The sequence below is a fragment of the Sapajus apella genome, unplaced genomic scaffold, assembly GCF_009761245.1.
Source record: "Sapajus apella isolate SASKATOON/1434 unplaced genomic scaffold, GSC_monkey_1.0 scaffold24, whole genome shotgun sequence".
Taxonomy (NCBI): domain Eukaryota; kingdom Metazoa; phylum Chordata; class Mammalia; order Primates; family Cebidae; genus Sapajus; species Sapajus apella.
The window spans coordinates 5,901,650-5,924,283 of NW_022436964.1; positions in this window are offsets into that span (position 1 = coordinate 5,901,650).

Sequence of the window (22,634 nt, forward strand, 5' to 3'; positions counted from 1 at the left end):
CCCTCCCCAGTGTTACATGGGCCTCATCCAATGCATTGAAGGACTGAATAGAAGTAAAGGCTGAGTAAGAAAGAATTTTTTCTCTCTGCCTGACATTGAGCTGGGACATTGATCTTCTCCTGCCTTTGAATTCTGTCTTTAACTAGAACTTACACCATGGACTCTCTTGGTTCTCAGGACTTCAGACTCAGACTAGAACGATGTTATATGCTCTTCGGGATCTCCATCTTGATGGCTGCAAATCTTGGGACTTCTCAGCCTCCATAATCATGTAGCCAGTCAATTTTTTATAGTAAATCAATATCTATATCTATCTATAGCTATATACCCAAAACCAATATGGTCCTGTTTCTCTGGAGAACCTAGACTAATACAGATACCTCCAAAATTTGTCAAGAATTAGCTTTAGTTCCTATTTCTTAGTCTTTTTGTTGCTGTTGGGTGATTTTGAAGAGGGGAAAGGTAAACCGCCACCTTTATTCAGCTATTTAAAATTAGAATGTAAGAGGCTACAAGAAAATCTTTTAACCATATACAGTTGTAAGTAAAAGCATTTTTATATTGTACTTCAAGGACAATAAATATGCACCAACTTTCATGTTACAGACCAAGGATTTGTATATACAGAACTTATATCAAAGATGACCTGAAAGCCACTGCCACCAAGGCTAGCTTTCTGACACCTGAGAGATTTATTCTAATAATTTACTAGAACAAATAGCTGGTAATTCTATCCTTACAAAGCAACATGGTATCTTTATTCTCGCTCTTATGGTGTAGACATTCACTCTATCATCATCTCTATGTCCTTACCCTGCAAGGGAAGAGGAATCTAATATTTACAGATCACCTATTATATTTTGGCACAAGTGATTTTGAGGCAAGTTCATATTTGCTCACAAAACCACTAATTATACCTTAAGAATCTGGCATCCCAAAGAGAAAGAGTGAAGCAAGTTTTACCATTTTGACAAGACTGCCAAATTCTACTTTAACCCATGGTAAAAATCAGCATACATAAAGGAATAAAGAAACATGTTTTATCCCCACAATTTTGAAGGAGTGATAGGAGTGGGTGTAAGTAATTGAACATAAACTCTTGATACTTGCATAGACTGAAACCAGTCTAGAAGTAAGCTAACAACAATTTGTCTGTTCTTTATGTACTGGAAGATTCTTAAGATGCGACAATGTGGTGGCAGCTCTGTCAGGAGGAGGAAGAAATGGATGACTATAAATCCTCTCTAAGTGTTAAAAACAGTCTTCAGAATTCCACCCATCAACCTGAGGAGATGAATAACTGAGATCACATTATACCTATATTTCCTGAAGTGAAAACTGTCAACATTACTGTCACTGAGAATGTTCTGACTGAGCTAGAAGGAGATTTTTGGCAGTTCACAATCTGTTAGCTCATATTTCCACAGCTCTGGGGAAATGGCCTCAATGCTTCAAAACCCAATACTTGGATTGTCAGGGAGAAATCAGGGTCAGAAGTAGAGTCATTGATCCAGTACTTTCAAAGTTTCAAAAGGAAGAAACAATATATGGTGTCAACAGATCTGACTGAGACGGGAAGGGAGGGTATTGTTCAATATTCATCATTTGATGTCTATTAAGTGCTAATCCATGCACTACTCCAGATGCCGCAAATATAACAGTGAGAAAGCAAATCTCCTACCCTTAAGAAACTTACATTCATGCTTTGTGTGTTTATGTGGAGATGGGGATAGGAGAGATGATACAAACATATGGTATACAAATTTTTTAAAAGGTGATAAAATAGATCGAATGTAGAAAATGATTAGTGGGATGGTGGTTTTTCAGAAAGGGTGGTAGAGTGTCCCCTCTGAGGTGGTGTCTTTTGAGGTCTGACATAAGCCATGGTATACATGATGCGTATAACTTGTTATAGATTGCAGTTGATCTTATCACAGTGAATTAGCCAGTGATGGGCCAGGGAACTGACACAGGCTATTATAGTTGAGGAGCTAAGTACTAAAGCAGTCATTTCTTTGATGTTACTTTGGTTTGATGCATGTTTTATACATGTACACAGAAAATTTAATGACCATGTTTTACATAAAAAGAAAGAATTTCATGAGCAATTTTTTAACACTTAGCAACTGTGTTTTTTACATGGAGAATTTAGTGTCCAAGTTTTATACCTGTACATAGAGATTAAACATTTTTCTATGTGTCTTCTCCTAATGTACAAAACATTAACAAAACTAAAAATATCGGGTACTTGAGTTTACAAAGCACAGACAATCATTGTTCATTTAACCCTCACAATGTGATGCTGGTGGGTAGATGTTATTATTACCTTTGTTTCATATGGAGGAAATCACACACACACACACACACACACACACACACACACACACACGGGCACATTAAACCAGCTCCTGAGGTGGGGGGATGATGCGTACACACCATTTGGCTTTAAATTTGACTTCCTTTCCACAAAACATGAAACTGTGTGTGGATACTACTTAAGTAGTTTGGGAGAAGAACGCTGCACTGAAACATGTTCAGGCTCTCTGTAAAAAAACCATATAATACAGACATGTAATGCTCAAGTAACAAAATGTCTAAATGTTAGAAATATTTTGATTCTGGTTTGGCAGTAAGTTTACTTTGTAGTGAAATGAGGCCTGACTTCAGGCAAGCAATGCCTTCTCTTGATACACTTTAACAGAAGGACATTGCTGAGATCTTCATTTTAAGGTTTGTAATCTAAAGGAATAAACAACCTGCCTTAGTACAAATACTATGTAAAATATTAGTTACTGAATTACCAGTACATTAAAAATACAATCTATTTTAAAAATGGGAGAAAAACACAAACACACACACACGCAATACATATTTTTCTTTTTCCAGGAACTCAAAATGCCTCAGGAACTCTTCCTCAGACATTCTCAAAGTAATAAGTAATATGCCTTTGGGCTGAGATTAAGCATAGCACATTCATTTAAAAAGGCTCTATTTTGTTGTCTGTAGGTAGGCCTGCTGCCAAGTACGGTGGGGAGGCCGCCTGGGTTTAAATTCTTCTTTTCTTGAGTGATTTTGTCCTTACACTTTCAGAAGTTTATTGAGCTGGTGCTTCCTCTCCTCTGCCCGATTTATCACAACATATTCTTGGGACAGACTCTGGCATTCATTAATCTTCAGGTAAAAATGACTGATAACAGCTTTAAGTACTTATTCCCCAGTGGACACTTATATTTTCATAAGGATCAAAAAATAACTCAAAATATAGAATTTCAGATACCACAAAAGGAAAATAGGAGGAACCTCTTGGAAATTATGAAAGGCAGTTTTATAATCCACCTATTTCTAAGGTCACTTGCTTTTGAGCAATTGAAAACAGTACTTTCTGTAAACTGTCAGAAAAACTTAACTACTCTTTTAATGATGAACAAAATAAAATGCATATCTGCTGGGTTTTCTCACAACCTTAGCTTTCTTCTCTACCTCATGGCCACGCAAGTCCTGACATGCACTGAAGTAATTAAATGCCATGAAGCATCCTCAAAGTTTGTTCATGCTCAGCCAAATTCATATCTTCTTCCACACCTCTTAGTAGGTGTGGAGCCAGAGCCTGAAGGAGGATCACACACATTAGTCCCTCCAAAAATGATGAGCTAGTCACCGTCCAAGTAATGTTCCTTCCAGAGCGGGGGAATTTCCAGAGTCACAGTGTGTGGGGGAACTTCTTCCTGAAAATTTTGTCCTAGTGAACTTTGGTCAAAATAATCATCAAAAGAAACCTCAGAAGAAGAAGGAATATGAATAGTAGCAACAGGGGACATGATTGTTAAGCATTTTATTCTTGCTATCTCACATCGTCCTCACGATGAACTATGAGGCTGATATTGTTATACCTACAGTGGTCCCCTGTTATCCATGGGATATACGATCCAAGATGCCCAGAGGATGCCTGAAACCTCGGATGGTACTGAATCCTATATATACTATAATTTTTCTTATAATACATACCTATGCTAAGTTTATAAATTAGACACAGTAAGAGACTAACAACAACTAATAATAAAATAGGACAATTATAATAAAATACTTTAATAAAAGTTATATGAAGTGGTCTCTCTGTCTCAGTATCTTATTGTATTGTATTCACCGTTCTTCTTGTACTGATGTAAGATGGTAAAATGCCTGTGTGATGAGATCAAGTGAGATGAATGATGCAGACGCTGTTATGTAGTGTTAGGCTACTACATTTACTTATTTACTTATTTAGAGATGGAGTCTCGCTCGGTCCTCCAGGCTGGACTGTGGTGCAATCTCTGCTCACTGTAGCCTTCGCCTCCTGGGTTCCAGCAATTCTCCTGCCTCAACCACCAGAGTAGCTGGGACTACAGAAGCACCACTATGTCTTGTTAACTTTTGTATTTTTAGTAGAGATGGGGTTTCATCATGTTGGTTGGGCTGATCTCGAACTCTTGACCTCAAGAAATCTGCCCACCTTGGCCTTCCAAGTTCTGGGATTACAGGCATGAGCCACCATGTCCACCTTATAATTTATTTATTTATACTTTAGAGACAGGGTCTTGCTCTGTCACTCAGGTTGGAGTGCAGTGGCACAATCGCAGTTCACTGCAGCTTCCATGTCCTGGGCTTAAGCAATCCTCCTGCTTCAGCCTCTCAGAGTAGCTGGGCCTAGAGGTGCATGCCACCATGCCTGGCTAGGCTACTATGGGCCCTTTGACAATAGTCAGAAGGAGGATCATTGAATGAGGATGTCACTGGTTGGGTGTCAGGAGCAGGTGACATAGATAATTAATAGGCGAATAACACAGACAGCACAGCATTGTATATATTTAAAATTTAAATTAGTATAAAGAATAACAACTTTTAGATCTTTCCATACCTGTGATTTTTTCTGTTTTTTTTTTTACTTTTTCATTTCTATGTTATTTCACTTTTTTCAAATCTTAGACTCCATGTTTCTTAATGTGTCTTCAGAAACGTCTATTCTTATTCACACTCCTTCTTAGTTTTCTTTTATGTGATTATTTTGTGTGTGATTTTTTTCCTACTCCCTGAGCTGTGTGGTCATTTTGTTCTTTGGCTATCTAGCCATATCCTCTCCAATTTTTAGGACATGTGCTTTATGTCCTGTATATACTTTTAAAATTTTTCTGTTATTAAAAATTTTGATCTAGTCTGTCTCTGGCTTCATATCAGGTCACTGGAGGAGGCTTAAGCGGGGCCCTGGAGCTGCAGGGTGGAGCAAAGTGAAGAATGGGGATTTGGGGAAGTAAAACGCTTGCTTTACTCTTTGCCTCTGATGGTGACTCTGTGTGCAGCTTCTCTCAGTGGTACATCTTCTCTTAAATCAGGATGCTGGGCAGGACCCTCTCCTTTGTCCTAATCAGTGACTCAATCGGGGATGTTAATGTAAACACAGGTCTTCTCATTTCATTTCAGCACTGGAGGTGTCTCTTGGCAACACAGGGTCTGGCACCCTGAAGGACCTTTGAAAAAGCAATGTTTATAAACAATTCTTTTCTCAAGACTTGAATAATGGAGCAGAGATTTTCTCTTATCAATTCACAAAGTAGACGGCCCTTTCCCTTCCTTCGCCTTTTGAATGATTTGTACTTAGGAATGGAATATTTTTCCAGAACCAGGACCAGAAATCAACAAAATTTCTTTTTTCCTTTCTTCCTTCCTTTCTTTCTTTTTTTCTTTCTTTCTCTCTCTCTCTCTTTCTTTCTTTCTTCTTTCTTTCTCTCTCTTTCTTTCTTTCCTTTCTTTCTTTCTTTTTCTCTTTCTCCCTTCCTTCCTCCCTCTCTCCCTCCCTCCTTCCCTTCTTCTCCTTTTCCTTCTCCTTCTTCTTCCTCTTCTTCTTCTTCTCTTCCTCCTCTTCCTCTTCCTCCCCTCCTCCTCCTCCTTCTTCTTCTTCTTCCTCTTCTTTCTTCCTTTCTTTTCTTCTCTCTTTCTTCCTTCTTTTCTTTCTTTTTTCTTTGTCAGCAGCAGAATCCTTTCAGTGAAATATTATGTGAGGTATCAATACATTTAACTGATCAAAACTAAAGGGCTGTAATTGAAGCTAGGTGAGGGGTCTGAAAGCTACCCACTAGAAATGCCTGTGCCATCACCTTCTGGCCATAGGGTCCCTAATACACAGATATTGAACCCCATGACTTAGTGGGAATGTGGCTTGAGGACCACTCTTCTCATCTTTTCTGGCTATTTGCATAAGGTGGACAACATAATGGTCTCTGCAGGGGTGTCTTTGTAGCTATCCCCTGGTAGCTCCTGCAGACCCCTGCTCACCTTTCAAATGCAAATACATAAAATACTTGCCTATAGGCTTGGGAACAAGGTAATTCAGTTCTCTGCCAAAGAGGGAGAACTGCTGAAAATGTGTCTTTATCTTAAAGTAGTTTGACCTTACAACTCCTGGAGATAATGCCCCAGGCAGAAGAAACAGACATTTTTGTCCAATGCACATATTTATTATACGTCAACTGTGTGTTTATAATCATATCAGGAATTCCTAGGTCCACAGAGTTATTTGGCACACTCTTCTCAAGAATCACAGTCCAAAAATTCTTTTGTATCATGGCTAAATTAACAAAGGGAATCTGAAAATTTGCAAAAATTATATAAAGAAAAATACAAGTCACACGTTCTCTCACCAGTCAGTAGAATTATTGATTATTTCTTTCTAGTCTTATGCAAGATAGATTTCTAGTGATAGAATTCCTGGTCAGGAAGCATTTGAAGGAGGCATTTGGGAAGACTGGGCTTTCTTGGTGCTTTTCAAATCTATCACCAAGGGAGCTACTTTCTCTCTTAACCCACAGGATGTAATACCAGTTAATATCCAGGAATACTTCAAGTCAGTTATTTGGGTTTCTCTACAAGTTAAGTGTTTTCTGTTCAAATAACTTTTATGGCAACTATTTTAGTTGTTCTATTCATCACGGCAATCATGAGCTCTCTCTTTTCTATATTATATTTTCTATCATAATTGCATGAAAATATGGTTATATTTTCTATCATAATTGCATGAAATCTATATATGCTATAAATAGTGTATGCATATCCATGATTATACACACATACTCAGAGTACAGGTGAGAAGTCCACCTAAATGATTCTCAGCCAATGCATTGCAGAAATCAGACAGATTTCCCCAATGACCTTCGAGTGCTCGAGAAGAAAAGTAGAATATATATATGTACCCCTTTTACATCTTATGCATGTAATCAATAAAGCCTTTAAAATGAATGCCAACTTCCTGACAAAAAAAATGAATTGGCTGTCTCAGGCTCTGATTCCTTATCAAATTCTGTGAAACTCACTTTACCCTCTATAGCTCAGTTCCCCCTACTGGTGTCAAATGCATTCTAACCACCCTGGTAATATAAATTAGAGCTCAGATTTTCCTCACTGAGGGCGAAGCTCTGGGGTAGGAATGAACTTCATGTGTAATTGAATCTGTGGTTCATTGAGAAGATTTGTAAGGAGCTTTGCTACATGTGCAAGTTGTATTTAGCTCACGGAAAAGTGTTGTGAATTTGTATTATAGCTACAGATGTCCATGAAACAGAGTAAGTGATTGAGGTTAAAATTTAGTTTTCCTCCATTTTCACAGTAAGTATCTCTGTGTTGAAGGACACACATCCCCATAACCAGTATAACATTTGGCCGTTTATTCTGTTTTTTCCTAACTACTAACCATTCTTTCTGCTCTTGCTGCTTCTCCTCCTCCTCCTCCCCTTTCTCCTCCTCCTCAACCTCCTCTTTGCTTTCTGTTTTTCCTCCTCCTCCTCCTTCTTCTGGAGGTCTGGGGTTGCACTGAGCTATCTGAATTGTCCTCTAGGTTTGCTTTTGATATTAGTAGTAAGGATATCTAAATCAGTCTTGTCTCAGTCATTACACTAAAGATAAATGTCAGATTTCTTAGCTCTTTTCTTCTATTCTCAAAGTGAAAGAGGAGAGCCACTGACAGTTTCATCTTTACAGAAGAGCAACTGTTAGGGTTAATCCTTACATCTGATTCTTTTCACTGATCTTCAGAGACTATTCTCTTTGTGGAATGTTAGTTTTACCATTTCTTTATATGAGTGCATTCAATTTCCCCAAGCTCCTCCTCCTTTATATTTTTAACAGCAAAGTGTCAAATTCCAGTCAATGATTGCCTTTTCGGGTGCATATGGAGAATTTACATCTATACAGGGTGAAAGGTAATTCTGCTTTACAGACATTTCTTACTTATAGAATCTGTCGAGACATTTTTCATCTCCATATCTCTATTGCCAAGATTAAACTTTATTCACCATGCTGGAAATAGATAAATAATATTACTGATTATTTTAAAAATTCTTCAAAATTATTTAATTCTATATGGATTGGGAAAATTTGGAGAGACAGAGATAAGAAGTGAAAAACTCCAATAGATAATATCTATAGCTTTTTCACACTGATAGACACATAATTGATATTTACAACACTATTAGTCATAAAATACTAGATGTTATCATGAGATGAGCTAAAAAAATGTACAAACAGTATGAAAGCTCAAAAGAAAAACGCACATGTGAAAATTCGTTATTGTGTTGATAGTTTAATTATGGTCTATTGCACTTTATTAAAGGCTCTATCTGGTGATATGAATGTGGAATTTCTCTCCAGGGTTTTCTATTTACTTCAGTGGGCTGGATGGAAAATAAGCATGAGGCATAATCTTTTATGTCTTTCTTCAATAATTAGCAGATTTGTTCCTCTGCTTTCCTAAGAGGGAACTAAAGGAATGTCAGTAATCAGGTAGGAGCTGCAGGACTTTGCCTGGATGACCACAGTCTGGCTCCACTGAGTCTCTGAAATGTCTCTGGGTTTATAGTCAATTCCGTCATCACTCATTGAGACCTGCTGTGCACACTGGCTAGAGTTGGACTTGAGAGGAATCAAAGTTAAGTGAGATCAGATCCTTGTTATCAGGAAACTCACAATTGAATGTAGAAAAGTAATACAAGCCGAACTAAAACTTGGGCTTGGTAATAGGTATCAAAAATGTACAATGGAAATACCAGAGAAAGGGTGGTTGAAGATGGAGAAAGCATTTTTTTGTTGAAGGAAATATCATTTTAATAACACTTGATCCTTTTTCAATTGAAAACACAGTAAATCCTCACCTAATGTCAATGGTTCTTGGAAACTGCAACTTTAAGTGAAACAGAGTATAACAAAATCACTTGTTTTCCTCATCAAAGTTACAACAAAGGGCCTCAAAGGAAACAATGTTATTTGAGGACCTGCCTTATGTTATAGGACTTCAAGTTACAGCTTCCAAGAACCTGTCAATGACATTAAGTGAGTACTCATTGTACTTTCATAAGCTTTTGAGACAAATTGGGTTTGTAGCATAACTTGAAATAATCATGTGGGATCTTCCTTTAAAAGTGGGAAATGCCACTGATTTTGACTTTGGAGTGGAAAGTTCGGGATAAGAGACAGGAATCTTTAGCTAGAGGATAACCAATTGGAGGCTGACCCGTGTAATGTAGGGCACGTGGGCCAGAGCCTTCATCTGTGTGGCACCGGCTGCTCTGTTTCCTGTGCCATCAGCAAGAAGCCCAAATTGCTTTGGAAGCATAACAGAACCCTCACATTTCCAGCCAACCAGCTTCCCCTTTTTATAGCACAACTAATTTGGAAAATCTCACAATTATCTAAACTGTATTTTCAATATGGGCTGAGACGAAGACCATGTATTTATCTTCACAAAACTGCAACTGCATTTCAAATTCTATGTTGTGTGGAGGCTCTCTCAATACGGACCTAAATAAAAAAAGGAAGTGAGATTTTCAGATTCCCACACCCCACCCATCGCCTTTTTTTAAAATTTTCTTTACTTTTGATATCCTCTACCAAGGCCTTTTCTTGTTAATTTTGCCAGCTAGTTTCTACTTAAAGCTGACTTCCACGGAGATGTGTGTATTTGCGGGTCGGCTTCATCAAACATTCATTGTTCAATACTGTGACAGCTGGTAGCAGGCATACACACTCTTTCCTTGTTTGGTTTTCTGATAAAACCTGTCAAGTACTGGTTGACTATAACTGAATTCGTCACCCTCTCAGCAAGGTTATACCTCTTCTTACTATGAAATAAAACAATAAAACAACAATTCTAACCCCTGTCTGCCAACCCTTCGTAATTTGACAAGGAAGTGTATGAAGAACAGGTTTTAACCAGACTAACACCCACAAGGTTCACTGTTGATGAAAAATTTTCACACATCTAAAAATGTAAGGATCACTCTTGTGAGCACTTGCTCAGGAGACAATGGAAATGTAGAGAAGGTTATAGCAAAAAGATACTGGGCTTGCGTGCTGTTCAGACTGAGCATCTGAAATCTGTCGATTTCGGGCAACAAATCATCCCAACAAGCTGTTTGGTGCCCTGCAGGCCTTCTCAGACTAGTTTATTGACATGGTAAGGGCAGGTGCTTAAAAGAAAACTGACAAAGTCTGTCTCCTATAGGATGTGCAGCTTCTGAAGAGGACAGCCTACAATAAAGTTGGAGTTGAGATTTCACTTTTAGATGGAAAAAGGAGATAAAATGTTTCACTAGGCAAAGGAGAGTTCTGTCTGCCTTCTAGAGAAATGACATCACCTTCAGCCAGCTAGTTACTTTCCTCAACGATTCTGTTATTTCCTTCCTTCTTTCTCGCTTCCCTTCTTTTCCTTCCTTTTCGTTTTATTCTAAAAAACAGGGAAACAAAAGCTGCCATACTTATCTCAAAGGATGATTAATATCAGATAAGTTGATTTGGTAAAGAAAGTTTTAATTTGTAAAGATCTATTCAATTTTTAAAGTTAACTATTATTATTTATGAATAGTCTGAGAATAAAGTGTCTTAATGTGTTTAGGTTTCTATAATAAAATACCATAAACTAGGTGGTTTATAAACAACAGAAATGGACTTCTCATAGTACTGGAGGCTACGAAGGCCAAGATCATGACACCAGAAGACTTAGTGTCTAGTAAAGGCCCTGCTTCCTGTTTCATTGATGGCCCTCCTTCACTGTCACTGCATATGGTGGAAGGGAGGAATAAAACCTCTCTGGTGCTTCTTTTATTTTATGTATTATTATTTTTATTTTGAGACAGCCTGTTGCCCAGTGGAGTTCAGTGGCACGATCTTGGCTCACTGAAACCTCTGCCTCCCAAGTTCAAGCAATTCTCATGCCTCCACCTCCCAAGTAGCTGGGACCACAGGCGTGCATAGCCATGTCTGGGCAATTTTTGTATTTTTAGTAGAGATGGGGTTTCGCCATATTGGCCAGGCTGGTCTTGAATTCCTGACATCAAGTGATCTGCCTGCCTCAGCCTCCCAAAGTGCTGAGTTTACAGGTATGAGCCACCATGCCTGACCATCTGGTGTCTCTTTTATAAGGATACTAATCCCATTCACCAAGGGCTCTGCCCTCGTGACTTAATCACCTCCAAAAGGCCCACCTGTGACTAATATCACCTTGGGAGTTAGAATTTCAACATATGAATTTTGGGGGAACATAAACTTTCAATTCATCACATTAAATATTAGTCATAGAAAATAACGATTCAGAGGTGGTTTCCTTTTTAACATGGAGACTGGCCTAGAGAAAGTCTGAATACAAAGCATGAAATCATTTTATGGAAATTATAGCAAAGAGTAATAACAACAATTACTGTTTCAGTATGGCAACAATATCTGCAGATAAAAGCAGACCCAAATATCTCAGGAGCTTAACACCATGGAAGTTCATCTCTCACTGATGTGGCTGGTTTGAGATGGCTGCAATCTATCCGTCATTCAGGAATGGAGGCTGAGCCATCCTCATTGCAAAGCTCTGTGATCTTCCTAGATGTCTGCCTTCAGCTGATAGATTGTTGAGGAGAGTGTGTCGAGGAAGTCATGGAAGTTTATATGGCCCATAACTGGAAATGGTGAGCCTTACTACTATGTATGTTCTATCAGCCAGAACAGTCAGTCACATGTTTACTGCCAGCAATGGAGTTAGAGTCCAGCATCGGGCCAAGAAAAAAGGGGAAACAGGTTGAATGTTTAGCTAACCGGTTTCTATCATCCCTAGTTACTCATTCCGTCTCTTTTTCAGATTGAATAATTTCCATTGTTCTCTTTTTAAGTTCACCGACTCTTCCCTCTCTCCATTCTGCTTTAAGCTCAAACAATATGTTTCAAATTTTGAATTTGGCATTTTTTTTCTGTTGTAGAGTTTACTTTTTTTTTGCAGTTGCTATTTCTCTGGTAATAATTGCTATTTCTTCATTTATTATGAACACGGTTTTTCTTACGTCCTTGAACATGCTAAAAATACTTGTTGATGTGTTGTTTAAAAGTTGATGTGTTGTTTAAAAGTTTATGTGTTGTTTAAAATCATAGTCTGTGAAGAACATATCTGGATTGAACTTTGTTGACTATTTCCTCTTGAGATCTTATTTTAGTGATATATGAATAAAAATTCATATATATGAAATTAGTCAATGTATGAATAAAAATTCATACATTAATTTTAGATCATATCCTGTTCATTGAAAAGGTGAGGTTGTAGAGTCTCTGGTCTCCATTATTTGTCTTAAGAGTAAATTTTCGTTGGTTGATCAGGCTATTAACTTGTTTGAACTCACACTAAACACTGTTTTGCAGAGAGTTCAAATGTCAGTACAGTTATTTTATCCTTACCTGGGCTCTTTGAGTCCATCCCACACATACATGGTTAAAGACTTATTCAAATATTTGAGCAGGAGTTTTACAAAGAATTTGGAGCTTCACACCTCTCACTTTTCTAGTACACCTCTCACTTTCTAATGGCTGTCATTGCTTTGAACTCTGTCCTCTAGTTCTTTTGACCAGAAAAAAAGTTGCAAGTCTTTCAAGTGTTAATTTCTTTCAGAAGCTGCATGCTTGTTCACACTACAGTGACTTTAGTTGGATTTTATCTTTTATTCAGAGGTTATAGTTCTTATTTGGGGGTGGGAGCAGTGGGGTGTCAGTTTGGGGGAAACTTAGTCATGATCAAAGTAGAATTCCACACTAGCCATTCTAATGACTCATTCTAACTTCCTTATTATGACTACAGCTTTAGGGGTCAACATTTTGTATGCTGAAAAGTATTTTGCTTCATCTTGACCTAAATTGTCAAACCATGTCTATCTGGTCTTTTTTTTTTTTTTTTTTGAGACAGTATCTGGCTCTGTTGCTCAGGCTGAAATGCAGTGGTGAGATCACAGCTCATTGCAGTCTCCACCTTCCTGGCACAAGCAATCCTCCCACCTGTCTCCCAAGTAGCTGAGATTAGAGCCACACGCCACCATAGCTGGCTAATTTTTTTACTTTTATTTTTGTAGAGATGGGCTCTCACTCTGTTGCCCAGACTGGTCTGAAACTCCTAGGCTTCGCTGATCCTTCTGCCTCAGCCTCCCAAAGTGCCGAGATTACAGGCATGAGCCACTGTGCCCGTGAAATGTCTCCTTCTATTTTCATTACTCTACTGTTTTTTATTCCAACAACATACAGTAAACAATTGAAAATATAAATAATACTGTAGTAATTGTTTCTTAGAGGGCTTTCTCACAAAGTGTTTTTCCCATCTGAATTATAAGTTTAGATACGCAATTTTTTAAAAGTTATAAACATCTGTCTTCTCTTGTAGCAAACTCTCCTTGGTTGTTGACTCAATAGCCATTCTGCAAATTGAGAAATTTTGCTTCTTTCATTTTACTTGTTTATAAGTAAAAGGGTGTATTTAGTGGCCCCTTAAAAGAATAAGTTCAGGATATGTAATTTTTCAATTTAAAAAGTTTTTCTTAGCATTATACCAAGTTTTAGAGGACACAGTCTCTTCAGGGTTTCCTTTTTTATTTGTTCTTTTTAAAGTATTAAAAACGTCTATGGTACAATTAAATTGCATAGACAGTGCTTTGTGAATCCCAAAGAATAATATTCATTTGGAAACCAGGTTCCTCTACTGAGTCAGCTAATATTTCAACTGGGGCAAGAGGCTCAGAATTTGTAAAAAGGAAAATGAGTCAAACACTATTATTTCCTTTTACAGCCATTTTGTTAGCTACCAGTGGACTCTCCCTTTCTGGGCTGCTTGCCCTACATAAAGGCTGAATTATTTACAAAAAGTTGATTGCAAAAGTTGCGTATGTAGTTGTCAAGCAGGTGTTTTCAAACCTTTAAAATGCCTACTCTTTTTGATTGCTTTCACAACTTAGGTAGAAGACATATATATTATATTCAGTTTAATCACTATAGCATTAATCTGGTTGGGAAAAAAAGTATGCATCCTTTTATATTTAGGAAGCTTTCAGTTTTCTAATCCTTCCTCTCCAGATTTTCTAGAGTTATTCTTTAGTCTTCTTCCTGCACTTCACTACACACTGGCTCATCAATGCACTGGAAGCTAACTTCTTCCCTTTATGTAATTTAGAACTGATAGGTTCACAATGCCCTTCTAATTGACATGAAATTTTCCTAACTCCTTAGAAGCATTTGCTGCTATAGTTGATCCTCATTATTGGCAGAATTCATATTTGAAAATTTGTTTACTTACCAAAATTCGCTTGTAGCCCCAAAATCATACTTCTGGCACTTTTGCAATCTTTCATGGGCATCTGGAGAGTGGTAAAAAAATGTGAGAAATACCAGATATAGGTGATAGGGAGGAAGGCAGCACATCACACTGCCATGTGTGTACCTATGCAACAATCTCAATCTTGTATGTTCTTCACATGTCCCCCAAAACCTAAAATGCAATAAAAAAAAAATGTCAGGAGCTCAATGTGCATGTTCCCAGCTGAGGTAGCCAGAACATAAACCAGTCTTGTTTATGTTCTCATTTGGAAAATGGGTATCCTTTTGCAGTCAATTTAGTAACCAAATTTTTGGCATTCTTTTGCTTCTTGTTGGTAATGTCACTGTTTAAAAGGGCCCCCAAGTGTAGTCTTGAAGTGCTAGCTCATGTTCTAGAAGAAGGCCATGGTATGACTTATGAAGAAAACGTGTTAATTCAAGCATGAGTCATAGTGCTGTTGGCTATGAATTCAAAGCTAATGAATCACTATATATTAAATAAGGTAACTTTAAACAGAAATACACATTAATAGAAGGTTATACATTTATTGGTTGACAAAAATGCGGTGCACAGAGGCTCACAGGAACCTAATCCTTTTCCTGAAATTGTGAAACATTAAAAGTACCTTCACGCATATGTTCATTGCAGAACTATTCACAATAGTAAAGACTGGAATCAATTCAAATGCACATCAATAATAGACTGAATAAAGAAAATGTGGTACACATACACCGTGAAAACTATGCAGCCATAAAAAGAAGCAAGATCATGTCCTTTGCAGCAACATGGCTGGAGCTGGAAGCCATTATCTTCAGTAAACTAACACAGGTACAGAAAACCAAATACCACATATTCTCACTTATAAGTGGGGGAACACTTGGACACGGGGAGGGGAACAACACACACTGGAGTCTGTGGGGGGGTGGGATAGGAGGAGGGAGAGCATCAGGATAAATAGGTAGTGCATGTTGGGCTTAATACCTGTGTGATGGGTTGGTAGGTGCAACAGACAACCATGACACATGTTTACTTATGCAACAAACCTGCACATCCTACACATGTACCGCAGAACTTAAAATAAAATTAAAAGTTTGAAAAGATACATTAACACTTTAACAGAAATCAGAGAAATTTATGTTAATTCATTGGTTATTTAGTGTTGGTCTGTCGGTCCAGACTTTCCTTATTGTTGTTACTGTTTTTAATATAAAATCAAGATTAGAGTTCTTTGTCATCTGCCTTTCATAATCCATATTCATAATGCATTTTTATGATTCCCATATTCTTTTATTTAAAGGGAAATCATTACTCAACTACATTTACAAAGCACAGCCTCTGCTGGCATTTGGCTTTAAACCACTGATTTAGTTTAGTTCTGAGATTCTGTTTTTCCCTATCTATGTGCTTGTTACAAAGTATGTTCACCCTGTGGAAATTAACCAAGTTACGTAATTGTGGTTTGTACACTTTTGGTATAAAAGAGAAAAAATAAAAAAATTGAAGATACATAATTTGAGGTATAAACTGAAGGAGATGCAGAATTTGGATAGGCAGAGAAGGAGAAGGAGGAGAAGGCATGGCGTGAGAAAGGAGGTGATGTGGGAATGAAACAGGCTATGTGGGAGAAAATAAAGAGGCCACTGGGCCCAGCAAAGAGAGTGCATGGTAAGGATCACTAGTAAACAAGCTTGGGGAGAAGGGAGGCTCACAGTAAATGAATAGCATTGAAAGATAGTTCAAACTACGAAAAAAAATTCCCAGGGAAATAGAAAAATACTTGCTCCATAGGGAGTGTTTCTTACTTCCTGGAGCTCACACACACAAAAATTATGTAATGGAAAAGCCCTACAATGAAGGAGACTATATAAAATTCATTGCAGATTTCTATTCCTTACATATAATTGCAATTTTGCAAGGAATTGGGTGTTCATGCAGTTTGAGGCTTAACTTTGTCCATTTATTATTTGCTCATATTAATTTTTTTAAATAAAAGAAATAAAAATAACTTTTATAACTAATCTGCCAAAATAATTTTAAATTATACTATTGGGAAGTGAAAAATAAAAGTAAAACAAAGGCAGTAAATTCCACTTGTTAGCTGACATCACCCCCTGAAAATTCATCTGGGAAGTTTTGTGCTTGTGAAATGGGGGAGGCTTATACCGCAAGTGTTTTTCCAACTGCCTAAAGCAGCACTTACTTCCATAAACACAGTATAATATAATCTGCAGAGTCTCCAAAGAATTCAGAACACTCAGAAATGGCTTGTACTTCCCATGCTTGTCACATGAGACAGGTGATGTGCTATGAATGCGGCACCATTTTGGTATGAAAACTGTCACTTACTGGGAGCATATTTGTAATAAAAAGGGCTTTTCCCACATGAAAGTACATCTTTAAAGTTCCATTTCTCCCCAGATGTAGATGCACTGGGGTCTCATATGTGCTCTTCGCAGTTGAATTACTCTATATTGTATTTACTCAAGAAAATCCCAGTTGCTGTTCTTCCCTTTCCTTTTCTAATTCCTGATATACTATTGCCCTCTGGCAATTGGTTATGAGACTCTGAACTGCTGTCTGATTTACATTCCACAATAATAATAGTTGTATACAAAAATATATAAAATACAAAAATAGTTGTATCTTCAGAGGAAAATATTAGGGAGTGATCATAAGACTAAGATTAATGAAGAGTGATATGGTGGCTAGTTTCCCCATGGTAAGTACCTTTCATAGTAAAGATATTTTCTGGGTCTGAATTATCTGGATAATTGCATGCTTCAAATGACTTCCAAATAGCCATAACTGACTCCATACAATTTGCTCACTTCAAGGACCATGTCCCCACGTATTTGCTGAACATCTCCACAAATGTTGGCAGAACACCTGCTGTTTACAGAGTGCTACATTAACATTTACAGAAGAGGATACATAATAAATTATGATTCTTGTCTGCAAGCATCTTGCAATCCATTTTGTAGAATGGAAACAAATGTACAGCAGAATATAAGTGCAGTATTGGAACAGTAACCAATTATTGTCAAAATCCCGATGAAAACCAATAAATAAGTAGATAAATCAACAAATAGTATATCAGATGCTAAACATGCAACAGAGAAAATGTAGCAGAGTATGAGACGAGGGAGTACATGATTGATGAGATTTTGATAAGGTGGTCAGGGAAGTCCCTCATGATGGTAAGATCTGTAATAACTGGGGGAATGTGTAAAGCGGTAGTCTGTGGAAGAGTACACTAGGCAGAGGGAGCAGTCAGCACAAAAACTCTGAAGAAGAAATATATGTGTAAACATATGTATCCATAGGTATTTATATTGTTACATATGTATGTATTTTTTTTTAATTGATTTATACTAATATAGTACTTACTGTATGCTGTGCATTGTTCTAAGTGGTTTACAAATACTGAGTCATTTAATCCTTATAGTAGTACCTAAGTTTTCTCTATCACACCATTACTGACATTTTGGATCATATGATTCTATTTGTGGAGGCTGTCCTATGGATTGTAGTATATTCAGCAGCACCTCTGGATTCTACCCACTGGATACCAGCAGCATCTCCCAAGATGTGGCAATCAAAAATATCTCTTGACACAGCCAGGTATCTTGCAGAGGGTAAAATTATGGCTCCCTGAGAACCACTGAAGTAATCCCATAGATAGATTTTGTTATCTGTAATTCATAAAGAAATGCATGGAGGGTAAGTAGTCTGGCCGAGGTCACATATCCAGTAAGTAGAGTTGGAATTCAAAGGCAAGCATAACAGTTCTGGCAATCACACTGTTAACTCTGAAAGACACCTATTTTCTAGGAACAAAAATAAAGCCTGAAGCTGTTGGAAGAGGGTTAGGAATTAGGGTGAGTGTGAGTGTTAAAAGTTGAAGTTATAGAGAAACTGGGGTTGGGTAACTTTTGCTTTCCACCCTGAGCTAAATGGGAAGCCATGGGAGAGCTTGAGCTGAAGACTGATAAGATCTGACTTGCGTCTTCAAGTGATCACTTTGCATTTTTAGTGGAGTGTAGCCTATGGATGGACAAAGGCGTAAAGCTAGTGGGAGGACACGAAGAGAGATGATGGTGGCGTGGAACAGTGTGTTAGAGATGGGGGTGGCTGGAGATGGGCTGACTCTTGAAATGCTTGGACTGGTTGAAATGCTTAAAAGAATGGACTTGCCATTCACTAAGTAGGGAAGTCTGTTGGTGGCTCTGGTTTGGGATTGGGGAGAGTTGGGAATCATGAGTTCTGTTCAGTCTATAGTAAGTTTAAGATGACTATCAGAGGGAAATGTTTGGTAGGTATCTGGAAATATGATACCAGGGTTAGGAGATAAAACTTTTAGAGTTATGAGCATATGGATGACGTTTATATCCATAATACTGAATGAGATTGCCAATATAATTACTGATGATATAAGAAAAGAAGTTCAAGGACTAAGTCCTGAGACATTCCAGTTCTTCACAGGTCAGGAAGATGAAGAGGAAAGGGAGAGGTAAAAGAGACTAAAATGGATTTCCAGTGTGGAAGGAGGAGAACCAGAAGACAGTGGAATTCAGCAAGCCAAGTGAAGAAAACATTTCAAGAAGCAGGGAGTAATTGAGTACTTTAAATGCCACTGCTAAGTCCTATAAGATAAAGTTAAAAGACTGCCCAGGAGATTTGACAATGTAGAGATCAATAGTCAAATTGACAAATGCTATTTGCACAGAGGTTGGGAGGAAAGACTGATTAGTAGTGGTTCAAGAGAGAATGGGAAAAAGGAAGTAGAAAAGCCATATAGCTATATTTATAAAACTCTTACAAGGAGCTTTGTTATAAAGAGGAGTAGAGAAATGGAGTGGTAGTTTAAGGGAGGAGTGGGAACACAGTGTTTTAAAAATATGTATTAGGAATTACAGCATGTTTCAAACTGATAAGAATGAGTCAGTAGAAAGAAAAACTGATGATATAGAGAAGGGAAACAGTTGTTGGAGGGTGAAATTGAGTAGGAGAGAGGGGATGGTCTCAATGCAGATGGGATGGGATTGTCTGAAGATAAGAACTGAGGCAGCTTATCTATAATAATGAGGGTAACAGGAGATGGCAGAGAAAGTGGGTGCAGATGCCAGAATATTGGTAGATATAATGGTGGGAATATGTTGAAGTTCTATTCTAATTGCTTTTATCTTTTCAGGGAACTAGAAAGCAAGAACATTAGCTGATTAAAGAGGGAGAAGATGGTGATGGAAGTTTGCAGAAGGAAAAAAAGCTATGAAATAGTTGTCTAAGAATGTGAGAAAGAGAATAAAATAGACATAGCATTGCTGGACAACAATAATTATTCTCCTAAGGTTTGGGTCATGAGTTAAAAGAGAAACCCCTCAGCATGGTTGTGGATTTTTCTCCAGTTACATTCATCCAGCTGGGCACAAGTCCAGAGTGGAAGAAGGAGGATCAAGCAAAAGTTTGGCTCAGCTAGAAGAGTATTAAGCAAGGGAGAGATTATAATGACAGACATGGAACCTAAGGTGGGTGTCAGAACACTTGCAGGGACATGCGGTCAGAACAGGGCTATAATCTGTGAATCTGAGGTCTCTGTGGCTGAAGAATTGTTGGGATTGAGGTATAAGATAGAGTGATTTGGGAAGTTAGGAGGTAAAAGCCAGCAGTCATGGAGGATGTAGTGGTCACTGAAGAGAATGCACAGTTGAAATGATTATGACATATTGAAATGACAATGAGCTGTGGCAAGAATATTGGAGGTAGTGGCAGCCAGCCATGTCCTGGTATCTTCAGAGGCATATATAAAGACGATAGGGCTGTGCTAGAATTTGCTTTTCTTAGATTTTAATTTCATAGTACTATTTGTATTTATGTATGTAAGTATAGGTTAATTATTAAAACATACAGAAAGGAACACAGCATAGAAAAATATTCACTAACTTAAAAACCAGATCTAAGAAATTGTTAACATTTTCCTTCCCTCCTTTTCCTTTTGTGAAGAAACACAATACTACAGACATAGCTGAATCCCATTTTCTTGTTTTTTCCAACTTCATTTTCCTTCCCAAGGCTTTTTCTTCTTTCCTATTCCTGAAGGTTGCATGCATCTAAATCTTCATAAATTGTCAACACATATATAACAATAGATACACTGTCTAAAAAATAAACAAAAGGTATAATGCAGCAATTATCACTCAAAATTTATCGATATTAATAACAAAATATTTATTTCATTCATTTTTAACTGCTGTGTTATTTTTAGTTGAACATTATATAAGTATAGTAATTTGTTTATCCATCTCAATGTATGTTTTGGTAATTCCACCATTTGACAATTACCTATAACACATATCAGTGCCCATGTTGTCTTGTGAATGTGAATGTCTCTTTGGTATATACTTAGAATAGAATTTTTGCATCACAAAGGCTGAACCATTTTTACTTATTAGACAACGCCAAATTGTTCTCCAATGTGGTTTTCTCATTTACACTCTCCCATGAAGGTATAACCTTCCCATTTCTCACATTCCATGCCAACACCTGATATTGTCAGACTTCCAAATTTTGTCAGTCTGATGCATGCCATGGGGGAAAAGCAATATTCAATAAGATAACAGAGCTTCTGATGGTGGATAAAGACAGAAGTCCTTAGCTTATGTCTTCACAGTGATGCCTAAGTGGCGTTAAGGAAATGAAATCCATGTATGTTAATGTCTTAGGGATACCCACTAAAGAAGCAGAAAAAGATTACATAAATTGCCACCAGTATAAGAAAAACAATGGAATAGATAATAATTTGCCTTTCCAAGGTATTCAATAACAGGAGTGAAATACAAAAATTTTCAGCAAAGCAAGAACTGAAAGAGTTTACTATTAACCAACTCACATAAGCAAATATTTTGGAGGATTTACTTAAAGAAGAAGAGAAGTGACTCAGGAAAAAGGACTGAGAGTTAAGAAAGAACAGACAGCAAAAGAGTTGGTAAAAATATGGTTAACTAAGTAAATATTAAAAGGGGAGAAGGTGCTGATGGAAGTTTGCAGAAGAAAAGGAAGCTATGAAATAGTTGTGTAAAAACATGAGAAAGAGAACTGAATAAAACAACTATATTATCTAATCTGAAGATTATAAACTTAAGATGCAGTTAAATATTGGATGAGACAGAGTAATAGAGAAGACGGAATGTGGGATATTAGAATCCAGGTATTCTAAAGGTCTTGTATTATTTGGAAATAATGATATTGAGGACTGATGTTACATATAAAAAGAAGAGAAATAGCTTGTGTAACCCCAGAAGCAAAGTCTGAAGAGAACGAAAGAGAAATAGTAATTGCAAAGAAAGCAGAAGAAGAGAAACAACAGCAACAACATAAAAACAGAACAAACAGCACAAAATAAGATGGTGGAATAAATTTCAAATATTTTATTAATCACATAAAATACAAATGTAACTTATTTAAAGGATATGTATAAATATTAACTTATCATTTAAATGGAAAAATTTTTTAGGTTAAATTTTTAAATCTAATCTCCATTAATTTAGGTATGATTCAAGCTTGTTTTTTGTTTTGTTGTGTATGAGTTTGTCCTCATCCACTGCCCTTAATAGATGAATGTCTCATTGCCATTTTCTTGGGCAAAGGGACAATTTCTAAAAACTCATGTTTATGGAAAGCTCAGTCCTTTGAGAGTCCAGATTTTATGCAGTTATTGCTACAGTTCCTTGCTTTGCTGTGCTGGGAGCCATGATGTTTGTCCTCCTGTGAGTATTTATAATCCCAGCGTTTAGCCTCTTGAGCTTATATACAAATCCATTTCCCATATGGATCACAGAGATGATAACAGTTTCTTCTTACTTCTTTGACTTTTGGTTCTCTATTTTTGGCTCCTGGAGATTTACTTTCTTTGTTTTGAACTCACCTATAGATTTACAGAAATAATTTTTTATGCTCTGTTTTGTCTCTTTCCCTCTCTCCCCACACAATGAGGACATGAGGTAGTTACTCC